Source organism: Canis lupus, chromosome 35 (genome assembly GCF_048164855.1).
Source record: "Canis lupus baileyi chromosome 35, mCanLup2.hap1, whole genome shotgun sequence".
Classification (NCBI taxonomy): domain Eukaryota; kingdom Metazoa; phylum Chordata; class Mammalia; order Carnivora; family Canidae; genus Canis; species Canis lupus.
This window is the reverse complement of record NC_132872.1, coordinates 22163142-22176551: the sequence shown is the minus strand read 5'-3', so window position 1 is coordinate 22176551 and position 13410 is coordinate 22163142.

Here is a 13410-nt window from a genome sequence, read left to right as displayed (position 1 = left end):
CAGTAAGCAGCATAAGCTTACCATGCATATCAGTTGTCTCTGTTCCCCAGTCTCACAGGGACAGCATAGAACATCCCAGATAGATGCTGTGATGGTTGAGGAATCTTTGCAAGCTTACAAGTCAGCTATAAGGTTGACGATGGTTGAGGAATCCTGAGTTTAATTAACTCAAATCTTTTATGTTAGGCTATAAGTAAACAGGTTCCATCTTTGTTCCTTTCAGAGAGACAGTATCTTTATATTCTAAGGTCACTTGAAATATAAGCATCTTTGAAAAGATAGTCCAAAACAAAAGCTACTGGTACCTCTTCTTATAACATCACAGAAAGACAAGAGAGTCATTGAGAATTATCTTCCAAAGGGCTTATAACCTGAGAAAATTTTAATGCAGTTGATGTCCTGTTGGCTAGTTTATCAAGTTGTGGACATATTTCAAAATTTTGAAATCTTATCTTTCAGTTTTACTAAATACATTTTGATCTTTAGCATTTCACATGATTATCTTGCACACATTGCTATTACTCTACTAGCAAACATTTTAGTTATTATATTCTCTGTGATCTTAGTAATATTTTGGGTTATTTGTGCACTAAATAACATCTCTAATTGTTATTAAGATTGTTATTCCTCAATATCTTAGTATTACTCAATATTTTAATAGTTATAGTTTTGAAGTTTGGAGTTTTTTATGCCTTTAAAAAGTTAAGACATGTGTTTACCTTCATTAGTTTAAGAAAAAAGTAATGCAAATGAGGATGAAATCTGTATTCAAGTTTTCTTTCCTCATAAGCACCACATGATACAAACTGCCTCTTTTAGAAAACAATAGCTCAGTGTTAGCACATAATATGACCACAATCACAATTTTAGAGATTTTTTTCATAATTTCCTTTATCCATATGGCACTGGTTGTTTATTTCCCACACTAGGTAGGTTAAAATGGCTTGCATAACTGGGTTTCAGAACTAGCCTACAGTCAATTTATGGATGCTGGCAGAGACTACTGTTACACCTTAGTATCCTGTTTTTCTGCTATGAATTCTCGTCCCACTCTCATCCTAGTGAAGTCAATGCTTAATGAAATTGTAAAATAGCTGTTTTCATGCAAGATGTTTAGAGAATTTTTCTTTTGATTAGGGGTTGCCAATTAAGATATTTACAGGACTCAGACAATTATGAGGTATCAATGAAATGGGTCAGCAGAAGAGTAAGTTCACACTAGAATTCAGTGTCAGAGGGACAGTAAGAAATATATGGACATGGAGAATACCCTCTCTAAAGAAGAACATCTAGGGGCATTGGATAGCTCAGTGATTGAGCATCTGCCTTTGGCTCAGGTCGTGATCCTGGGGTCCTCAGATTGAGCCCCACATCAGGCTTCCTGCAAGGAGCCTACTTCTCCCTCTGCCTGTGTCTCTGCCTCTCTATGTCTCTCATGGATAAACAAATAAAATCTTAAAAAAAAAAAAGGAAGGGCATCTATTACCTATGCTCAATCAATTGTGAAAAGGTGTCATGTTGACAAATTTTCCAATATTTCAAAAGGAGATTCAAAACTCTATGTAAATTCATTTTTTCCCCCCACACGTAGGCTACCTTATGAGCTCTCAGGTCTTGGTTCTTGCTTTTCATAAGAATTGGTACTAGAAACAGGTGCTATGAAATCCGTTTATTTACTAATGAGCTACTAAATTAACTGTCCTAGTCTGAAAAGACTTTAGGCTATGTCTGAGAATGTAGAATGTGCATCATGCTCCATGGCTGGCTTCTCATGCATAGCTTTGAATTTGTGAATAAGGCCTAAATCTTGTTTTTCTCATGAAAGTTCTCTAACTGATGGTAGAGAAAAAGGAAGAGGATATTTAAAAGGTAAAAATAATTAGTTCTTTGAACTAACATATTATTGAACAATCATTCCCAAAATGTGAAACAAGTACCCACTTGCATAGATCCTTGCAAATGGGCTCTTAGGAATGGCAATGAAGTCTGACTCATTGTTATACATGGCTCTGAACCAATTCAACTGCATGTCTCACCTCCTAAAAACACACATTTTCTGTTGGAGTGTTGAAATGCAAAGCCCAGTCAATGGTATATGAAAGATTATGTGGCCCATTCCCTCAAAAGGATAACTCCATTGGGGCATTAGAGCTAGACTTTGCTTTGGACTCAGAAAGTTTATTTTCTTTTGGCATTAAACAGGTAACCACCCTTCTTTTATTTTCTTAACTATTATATAATGTCTTAGAAGTACTTGTAATGATTTCTACAATCAACCTTAAATCTTAATAGTGGAGAAATTAATCCTTCTACGTATTAATTATGTAAAAAGCACTCTGGAGTTTGAGAAAGTGTTATATTATTGAGTTAATCATTAAATAATAATTATAGAATATAGTGAATAAGGTGAATAGTGCAATCACAGTACTTGGAAAAAATTCTAATTTTACAATATTCTGACAGCCTCCCTGTGGATGGCTTTAGACTAATAAGGAACTCATAGAAAAAAGGGAGGAAGTAAGTATATAAAAGAGAACTTTAGAAAACTCAGTTGCATCTCTATTCAGGTCTTCAAAATACTAAATCTAGGATCAGTTGTATGCTGGAAAGCACAGAGTAGAATACAAAGGTAAGGTTTCAGGGATGCTACCCACATTTCTTCTACTATTATGCCTTCTTTACTTGTGTGTCATTCTTTTGGGCACTAGGGGTGTGCTACTTGAATGTCTTAGGAGGTCAAACTATATTATCCCAAAAGAGTGACACTTTTTACAACATTGGCTAGCTGGCAGTCAGAAGACAATATTCTAAAGATACAGTATGATGTGATTAAGTAGAGATTAATATAGAATATTAAGTAACTTGCCAAGGAAACTGGTCCTTCCACTATACTTTGAGATATCAAATAACTGCTCCTCTGAAAACTTACCCTTACATTCTCAGTTACCTCTTTTTTATATTTATGTTCATATTCACATTCTCTCTCATGGATCATACTTAAATATGACTTTCTTGAGAGTTATGGTTTAAGATGGTGTTATAGGAAGGCCCTGAACTCACCTCCTCCACAGAACATACCAAATTACACCTATTTATACAACAGTTCTTCCTAAAGAACTGAGAGCTGACTAAACAACTACTGAACAACCAAAGATAGAATAGCAAAGGAATAGTAAGAGAGAATGAACATGCAGTAACAAATGGAACCTTTACCCCAACACTGCAAATCGCTGTGGGGAGGGATTGTACTGAGGAACCCAGAACAGATAGGTCCTTCTGTCCTTGGGTATAGAAAAAAGCCCTACTTTAAAAGAGAAACTAGCATATAAAAGAGAACACTAGAACTCTGGCAAGAGACAGAGGACCCACAGAAAAGCTTTCAAGGTCAGAGGGACTGGAGAACAACATGTTTTACATTCTCACCTTACCTTAAAAATCTGGACTAGAGCAAGGTCTGGACATCATAGTAGGTAAGTCCATTCATCATGGTGGGCTTGTGAGCCCAGGGTCTACTAATCCACACCAGCCACTTTATGGTGCTGGGGCACATAAAATAAGCCTTAGTTTTGTGGTTTGTTGTGTTGCTGTTTTGGTTTTTAAATTTTTATATTTTGTCTTGTCTTTTCTTTTTTTTTTTTTTTTTGGTTTTGTTCTTTTCTTCCTTGTTCTCTTTATTCTTTACTTCTTTTTTCTTTTATTATTATTTTTTTTCTGGAAAAAGTTGTGGTTTAAAAGAATAATAAACATAAACACCCATAGGTCCAGCCAGCCAGCAAGTCATCAAGCACGCAGTCTGCATAGGGAACGTTATACACAAGACCGCTACAACTATAGAAGTAGCTGTTTCACTTAATCCATAGAAACAAACACAGAAGTCAAGCAAAATGGGGAGACAGAGGAATATACTCAAAGAAAGAACAAGGAAAAAAAATCTTGGAAAAAACACTAAATAAAACAGAGATAAGGAATATGTCTGATAAAGAATTTAAGTAATGATTATATAGCTACTCATCAGGCTGGAGAGAAAAAAAATGGAAGAACTCATGAGAATTTCAATAGAGATAACAAATATTAGAAAGAACCAGAGTTGAAGAATACGATAACTGAAATAAAAAACATGCTAGAGAGAATCAACAGATTAGAGGATGCAGAAGAATGTACCAGTGATCAGGAAGACAGGGTAATGAAAAGCACACAAGCTGAACAGCAAAAAGAGAAAAGAATTTTTAAAAAAATGAGGATTAAGAGATCACTGAAGAACATTTGTATTATAGGTGTCCCCCCACCCCCCCAAAAAAGAGAGGTGTAGAAAATTTATTTGAAGAAATAATAACTGAAAACTTCTCTAAATTACAGAAGGAAATAGACATCAAGTCCAAGAAGCACTGACAGTTTTAGCAAGATACTCAAAATGGTTCATACCATGGCATATAAGAATTAAAAAGCCAAAAGTTAAAGATAAAGAGAGAATCTTAAAAGCAGCAAGAAAGAAACAAAAAGTTACCTACAAGAGAAAATTTAATAGGCATCAGCTGATTTTTCAGCAGAAATTCTTTAAGCCAAAAGAAAGCGGCTTGATATATTTAAAGTGCTGAAAGGAAAAAGCCTACAACCAAGAATACTCTACTTGGCAAGGTTATCATTCAGATATGAAGAAGAGATAAAGATTTTCCAAGATAAACAAAAGATAAGGGAGCTTATCAGCAATAAACTAGCCTTATTAGAAATCTTAAAGGGACTTCTTTAAGTTGAAAAGAAATGGCCATAATTAGGCATAAGAATAATATGAATAAAAAGATGTAAAATATGACAACATATACATAAAATGTGGAGAAGAAAGTAAAAAGGCAAGTAAAAGAAAGGTTTTTTTCCTTTTTTCTTTTTCCTCCTCCCTCAAGAATGTGTTTAAACTTAAATGACTACCAAATTAATAAGGACTGCTATTTACTTAAAATGTTATATATGAACCTCATGGTAATAACCACAAACCCAAAATCTATGATACATACACAAAAAAATAGAGAGAGAAAGAAAACCAAATAAATCATTATAGATAATCACTGATCAAAAAGGAAGAGAGAAGAGAAGAAGAAAGGAACAAAGAATACCAGATAGACCGAAATAAATTGAAAAAAAATGTCCATAAGTACAATCATTTGATAATTATTTTAAATGTGAGTGGCCTAAATATTGTAATCAAAAGACATAGGATGGTGGAATGGATAAAAAAATGAGATCTAACTATATTCTGTCTATAAGAGACTCACCTCAGACCTAAAGATGCATACAAACTGAAAGTGAAAGGTTGGAAAAACATTAACTATGCAAGTGGAAGTGAAAAAAAAAAAAAAAAAAAAGCTGAGGTAGCAATACTTATACCAGACAAAACATTTTAAAACGAAGATGGTGACAGGAGACAAAGTAGGGCATCACATAATGATAAGGAGATCAATCCAACAAGAAAATGTAACAGTTGTAAATATCCATGCCTCCAACACTGGAGCACCTAAATACATAAAGCAAATATTAATGGACATAAAAAGAGAAATTAATAGTAATACATCAGTATTATAAATAGAGGACTTTATTTATTTATTTATTTATTTATTTATTTATTTATTCTAGTAGGGGGACTTTAATTCTCCACTTACATCAATAGATAGATAATCTAGACAGATAATCAATAAGAAAACAATTTCTTTGAATGGCACAATGGACCAGATTGACATAACAGATATACATGGAACATTCCATCCAAAAATAGAATACACATTCTTTTTAAATGCACATGGGACATTCTCCAGAGCATATCACATATTAGACCATAAAACAGGCCTCAATAAATTTAAGAAGGTTGAAATCATACCATGTCTTTTCTGACCACAATATAAACTAGAAATAAATCACAAGAAAAAAATGAGAAAAAACACAAATGCAAGGAGACTAAACTACATGACAGTAAATAATCAATGGGTCAATAAAGCCATCAAAGAAGAAATATAAAAAATACATGGAGACAAATGAAAATGAAAACGCAATAGTCCAAAATCTCTGGGAGAGAGTGAAAGCAGTTCTGAGATGAAAGGATATTACAATACAGGCCTACCTCAAGAAACAAGAAAAAGATGCAAATAAGCAATTTAACCTCATGTGTAAAGGAACTAGAAAAAGAACAAATTAAGTCCAAGGTGAGTGGAAGAAAGGAAATAATAAGGATCAGAGCAGAAATAAATGAAACGGAAAGTAAAAAACAGTAGAAAAAAAATTCAATGAAACCAAGAGTGGTTCTTTGAAAAAATAAATAAAATCGACAAACCCTTACCCAGACCCATCAAGAAAAATGAAAAAGGACAAAAAATAAATAAAATCAGAAATGCGAAAGGAGAAGTAACAACTGATACCACAGAAATGCAAAGGATTATGAGAATGCTATGAAAAATCATGCAATCATACTGGACAACTTAGAAAGTAGATAAATGCCTAGAAATATACAATCTTCTACAACTATACCAAGAGGAAATAGAAAATATTAACAGACTGATTACCAAAATTGAATTGATAATCAAAAAGTACTAAAAAAAAAGTCTAGGACTAAATGGATTCACAAGTAAATTCTATCAGACATTTACAGAAGTGTTAATACTTAGATAGAGGGAAAAAAATAGAAGAGGAACAAAAGCTTCCATATACATTCTATGAGGGCAGCATTACCTTGACACCAAAACTAGGCAAAGACAAAAGCACCGCAACAAAAGGAAACTACAATCCAGTATCCCTAATGAACATAGATGAAAATGCTTCAACAAAACATTAGCAAACTGCATATAACAATACATTAAAAAGATTATTCACCACCATCATGTGGGATTTATTCCCAGGATGCAAACATGCAAATAAATCAATGTCATACACCACATAAACATAATGAAGGATAAAAATCATATGATCACCTTCAAAGGTGCATAAAAACATTTGACAAGATTCAACATCCATTTATCATTAGAAAAACAAACAAACAGACAACCTCTCAACATATGTGGTTTGAGAGAACATACTTCAACATAATAAAGGCTGTATAGGAAAAACCCATAGCGAACATCTTCCTCAACAGTGAAAAACTGAGAGCTTCCCTTTTAAGGTCAGGAACAAGACAAAGATGTCCATTTTCATTACTTTTTTCAACATAGTGCTGGAAGTCCTTGTCACAGCAATCAGAGAAGAAAAAGAAATAAGAGATATCATATTGAAAAAGAAGGAATTAAACTGTTACTATTTGTAGATGACATGATACTGTACCTGGAAAATCTTAAAGACTCTACAAAAAGACTATTAGAAATAATAAGTGAATTCACTAAAGTGGTAGAATATAAAATTAATACCCCAAATTGGTAGCGTTTCTATACCCAAGTAATGAAATTGCAGAAAGACAAATAAAAACACTATTCACAATTACACCAGAAAGAATAAAATCCCTAGGAATAAACTTAATCTTTGTGTCAATTGAAGATGACACAAATGGAAAGATATTCCATGCTCATGGATTAGAAGAATTAATCTTGTCAAAATGTGCATATTAACCAAAGCAACCTAAAGATTTGATGTAATTCCTATCAAAATACCAACAGAGTTTTTCACAAAACCAACAAATAATCCTAAAATTTGTATGGAATCACAGAAGACCCAAAATAGCCAAAGTTATCTTGAGAAACAGAACAAAGCTGGAGGTATTAACAATTCTGGATTTCAAGATATACTACAAAGCTGTAGAAATCAAAAGAGTATGGTAATGGCACAAGAACAGATACATAGATCAATGGAACAGAACAGACCTCAGAAGTAAACTCATATAGTAAATTAACCTATGACAAAGGAAGCAAGAATATACAGTGGGTAAAAGACAGTCTTTTTCATAAGTGGTGCTGGGAAACCTGGACAGCTATATATATATATATATATATATATATATAAAAGAATGAAACTGAATACTTTCTAACACCATATACAATAATAAACTAAAAATAGATTAAAGACCTAAATGTGATATCTGAAACCATAAAACCATAAAAAAAATCCTAGAAGAGAATACAGGCAGTAATTTCTCTAACATCAGCCATAGCAACATTTTTCTAGATATTTCTTCTCTGGCAAGGGAAACAAAAACAAAAATAAATTATTGGGACTACATCAAAATAAAAAGCTTCTGCACAATGAAGGAAACAATCAAGAAAACAGTAAGTTACTGAATGACAGCACATATTTGCAAATGACATATGGGATAAGGATTAATATTCAGAATATATAAAGAAGGTATTCAATTCAACACTAAAAAAAAAACAATCTCATTAAAAAATGAATAGAGGACCTGAATAGACATTTTTCCAGGGAAGACACATGAAAAGATGCTCAACATCACTCATCATCAGGAAAATGCAAATCAAAACCATAATGAGATATCCCCTCAAACCTGTTAGAATGACTAAAATCAAGAAGACAAGAAACAATAATTGTTGGTAATGATGTGGAGTTAGAGGAACCCTTGTGCATTGTTGGTAGGAATGCAAACTGGTGTAACCACTGAGGAAAACAATATGGAGGTTCCTCAAAAAATTAAAAATAGAAATACCTTATGATCCAATATTTCCACTATTGGGGAAAACAAACACAAAGTCAATAAGATATATGCACCCCTATGTTTATTGCAGCTTTACAATTGCCAAGAAATGAAAGCAGCCAAAGTGTCCGTCAATAGACAAATGGATACAGAAAAATGGGTATATGTGTAATAGAAAATTACACAGCTGTACAAAGGATGAAATTGTGCCTTTGGAGACAACATGGATGGACCTAGAGGGTATTATACTAAGTTAAATAAATCGAGAAAGAAAAATATCATATGATTCTACTTATGAATTAAACCTAAAAAAATGAATGACAACAACAAAAACACAGAATCAGAACTATAAATACAGAGAACTGAGGGTTGTGGGGTGGAGGGGGAGTTGGGCAAAACAGGTAAAGGTGAGAATAGATGCAGACCACCAGTTATGGAATCAGTAAGTCACAGGAATAAAAAGCAGAGGATAAAGAATATGGTCAATGATACTGTAATAGCATTGAAATGGGAAAGATGGTAGCTACACTTGTGCTGAAAATAGCATAATGTTTAAACTTGTCAAATCATTAAGTCTTACACATGAGGGGAGCCTGGGTGGCTCAGTGGCTTAGCACCGCCTTTGGCCCAAGGAGTGATCCTGGAGACCCAGGATTGAGTCCCACGTCAGGCTCCCTTCAGTCCCAGGCTGCTTCTCCCTCTGCCTGGGTCTCTGCCTCTCTCTCGCTCTCTCTCTCTCTCTCTCTCTCTCTGTCTCTCATGAATAAATAAATAAAATCTTAAAAAAAAAAAAAGTTGTACACCTGAAACTAATGTAACACGTAACAACTATACTCAAATACAAAATATATTTTAAAAAGAAGCAATTGTGTCGCAAAAAAAAAAAAATAAAAACTTGCCAAACAAGTATGAAGTTAAAATAAAGGATTAATATCCATAGAATAAATATAAATCTCTAGATTCTGTCTGCAACAATTTTTCATAATTTGTATAAAATACCAAGTTTGAGTGAGCTTTCTTAAAGCAACTAGCACTATAATACTTAAATATTTCTCTTTTTTGGGGGGGGGACCTATCTTTTTTTTTTTTTTTTTAGAAATTCATTGGCATAATGACTTATGGCATGAAATAAAATGTTGTACTGGCTTCTTAAAAAACAGTAAATAAAAATAAGTTTAAAAATATGACTAAAAACAAGCAGACAAAAAGACCTTGAAGTGTTCCTCCTCTTCTTCTAGGATCTCTCTTTTCTACCTCTTAAACTGTTTAAAAAAAAAAAAAAAAACATTTATACTTTCCACTTACCTTTGTTTTTTTTTTTTTGCCTTTTGTTTACTATTGAAACTATTCCAATGTGATTTAAATTCCCTTTGTTTTTTTTTTTTTTTTTTAATTTTTATTTATTTATGATAGTCACAGAGAGAGAGAGAGAGAGGCAGAGACATAGGCAGAGGGAGAAGCAGGCTCCATGCACCGGGAGCCTGATGTGGGATTCGATCCCGGGTCTCCAGGATCGCGCCCTGGGCCAAAGGCAGGCGCCAAACCGCTGCGCCACCCAGGGATCCCTTAAATTCCCTTTGAATCACATTCACATGCCTACTAGATCCCAAATAACTTCCATGTTTATGTTTCTTAATCATATTTCTTCTTTAAAAAGTGAGCATAAAATCTGTACTCCAGGTTTCCAGGAAAACATTTTCAAAAAGCTTTTCTCTCTTCCAGGGAGAAGCCAGTGGATGTTGTTGGGCATGGTGGCTCATCCTAGAGGGGCCATCGTCTTCTCTGCTGCATAATTTTCATCCTCCTTTTTGTACTCAGTCTTGGAAGGCCAGAGTGTATTTTACACTTCCTTTGTATCTCATTTTGTTCTGGGATTTCTAGTGCTCCATAGATACATATGACTAGCAGCTAGGGTATTGAAAAGCACAGTCCTATACCCTGGCCTGGTTAATTCATAATAATTTTGGTCATCTCATCTAATGTACTATTTTTTTTTTCAAAAACGCCTTCTGTGATAGTCAGTGTATCTTTGATATATGATGTCATTTTCCTCTCATGAATAATGCTTATTTCATTTTCAAATTATGCATTTATATAGAATGATAACTTGTTTGACATCTCATCAGAGCAGGAAGTGTCTGTTCCTTTTTTTTCCCCATCATTGCTGTCCCAGTCCTGAGTTTGATACCTGAATCTTAATAGGCATCCAAAATATACTTAATAAGTGCATGGATGACTAAATAAATGAATGTGTAGGGAGGAAAGGGAAATACTGGCATAGAAAGAGAGGGGCAATGAAGACAAGCTCTATGATATAAAACAACTGGTATGGGTTTGTACTGAGATGTGTGGAGGCCGAGAAAAATTAAGGTCATCCCACCTAAAGTTTAGCATTAGCACAAGTACAGCCATCTTAGGCCCCTGTGAATAAGAGCTGAACTTTACAGGAAAAACTGCAGAATGTCCTCGGCAGAGAATCCCGTATCAGAAAGACAAGAGAGCCCACCCCCGTGGTAGAAATTCCCATTTTAGAATGAGAACAGAGCTCAATGCCCTTAAGCCGCATATCAGAATTTAAACAGAACTTGAGAAATTCCTCCACCCCTTCTGAAAATCCCCTAGACCAGCCTATATAAAACCCAGCTGTAACCCACTTCGGGGTCCAACTCCCTGCTCTGCTGTGTTGGGTGCACTTGGACCCAAGCTCGAGCTTGCAAATGAACCCTCGTGCGCTTGCATGGGGTTCTCGGATGCACCTTGGTGGTTTCTCGGATTCTCAATCTTGGGCACAACAAGATGGACTTACAAACTGATTCTCCTCCTTTAGTCGGGTGATTTGGGCAATAGAATTATAATATTCATTAACGTTCAACCAATACAGGTGAAAAAAAATAGCAATTAATTAAAACAATCTCATAACAATGATAAAGATACTTTCCTATTCCAGCATTTATCTGGGGACTACTGGTGGTTGAACATTCACCAGGCGGCTAGCATGGGACTCTGTTACAACTCATTATTCACACACACACACACACATATATATGTAAGAATTGATTATATTCTGAGTCTTTCTTTGTCCTCATCCAAAGGTATTTATCTGCTAAAGTACGAAACAGAATTTTTTTTTGGAAAATCACAGTGATTAATCAGCTTTAAAAAAGAAAAAAAAAAAAAACAATCCTGCCTTTTGCAGCAACATGGGTAAACCTGGAAGAGATTATGCTAAGTGAAATAAGCCAGTCATGCAAGGGCAAATGCTGTATGATTCCTCCTAAAATAGCAAATTCACGGAAGCAGAGAATGGAATGGTGACTGCCGAAGGGATTTGGGGAGGAGGAAATGGATAAATGCTGTTCAGTGGGTAAAGGGCATAGTTAAACAAAATGAGTTCTAGAGATCCATTGTACATCATAGCACAACAATTAATAATACAGTGTTGTACACTTAAAATTTGCTGAAAGGATAGAACTCATACTAAGTGCTATTACCATTCAACACGTATATAATAAATATGTGCAACATTTTGTGTATCAAATATACTTCAGCAATTTGTTTGATTTTCTGTAAAAAGAAAAATCTCTTTGACCTTACATCAATGATAATAAAATGTCTTTATTTCCCAAATCTACATGGTAGATGATTAGGAAAACATAATTTCCTGAAGAAAAAAAAATAAGACTGTATTTTTTTATAGCACTGGCTTTATTCTACGGCTGATTTACCCAGTGGCCTCAAGAGCTAACATCAGATATCAGATATGTGTCAGGGCGGGGGTGGGGTGGGGGTGGGGGTGGTGTCTCTAAGACCATCTTTATGCTCAATGATTCATTAGAAGGACTCACAGAACTCAAAAGCTATTATCCTCATGGTTATAGTTTAAACTCTAATTATTTATAGTTAAAATCAGCAAAGAGAAAAAGGCAGGCAGGCAAAGTCTGACAGAAATCAAGTATAAACTTCCAGATGTTCCTTCCCAGGGGGGTTGCACAAATGTGTCTAACTTTCCCAGGAAGGATATTTAACAATGCACTCGAAGTACTGCCAATGAGAGGAGCTCACCTGCGGCTTTGTGTCCAGATTTTGATTGGGGATCAGTCACTTAGGCCATGTAGCACCTGCCTGATTGACATCAGCTTCGCAGACTCCAGACTCCGCAGAGCAGAAACCACAAACTAGCTAGCATAAACTCTCTGGTCAGACTGGAACAGCATGGTCCAGTGCCTCAGGCTTACAAAGAAACTCTTATCAAGTAGAACATTCCAAGGTCTCAACGCTCAGGAGCTAAAAGCTGGCTACGGGCCAGTCCTGAGAACAGTCCTTAGAAATGTTTAGGATTTGACCAACATAGGCCTGATGAACGAACACTTTCCTGTACAATATCAAAAATGACAATGTCTACAACAACAACAACAACAACAACAACAACAACAACAAAACCCCCTGATTTCCACCTCTAGTGTTTCTTTCACAAAAGCCTAGAACTCATTCTTAGAAAATGTCTTAGGGTTCATATCTTCAAAACAATCCCAATCAAGAGAAATAGGATTTCATGACTAGCTTTAATTCTGAAGTAGTATCATCTTACCTCAGAGGAATATTAAGCACAAATGAGGTTCTGTTAGGAAGGGGGAAGTAGAATTGAATTAAGCAAACATATTTCCTCCATCACAATTTTTAATATTGTCAATTCAGATAGGATGAAATATAAAATCATAAGCAATGAGATTATCCTTGGATTGTTTTTATACACATACACATATGTATATACACACACACACACTATATATATATATATA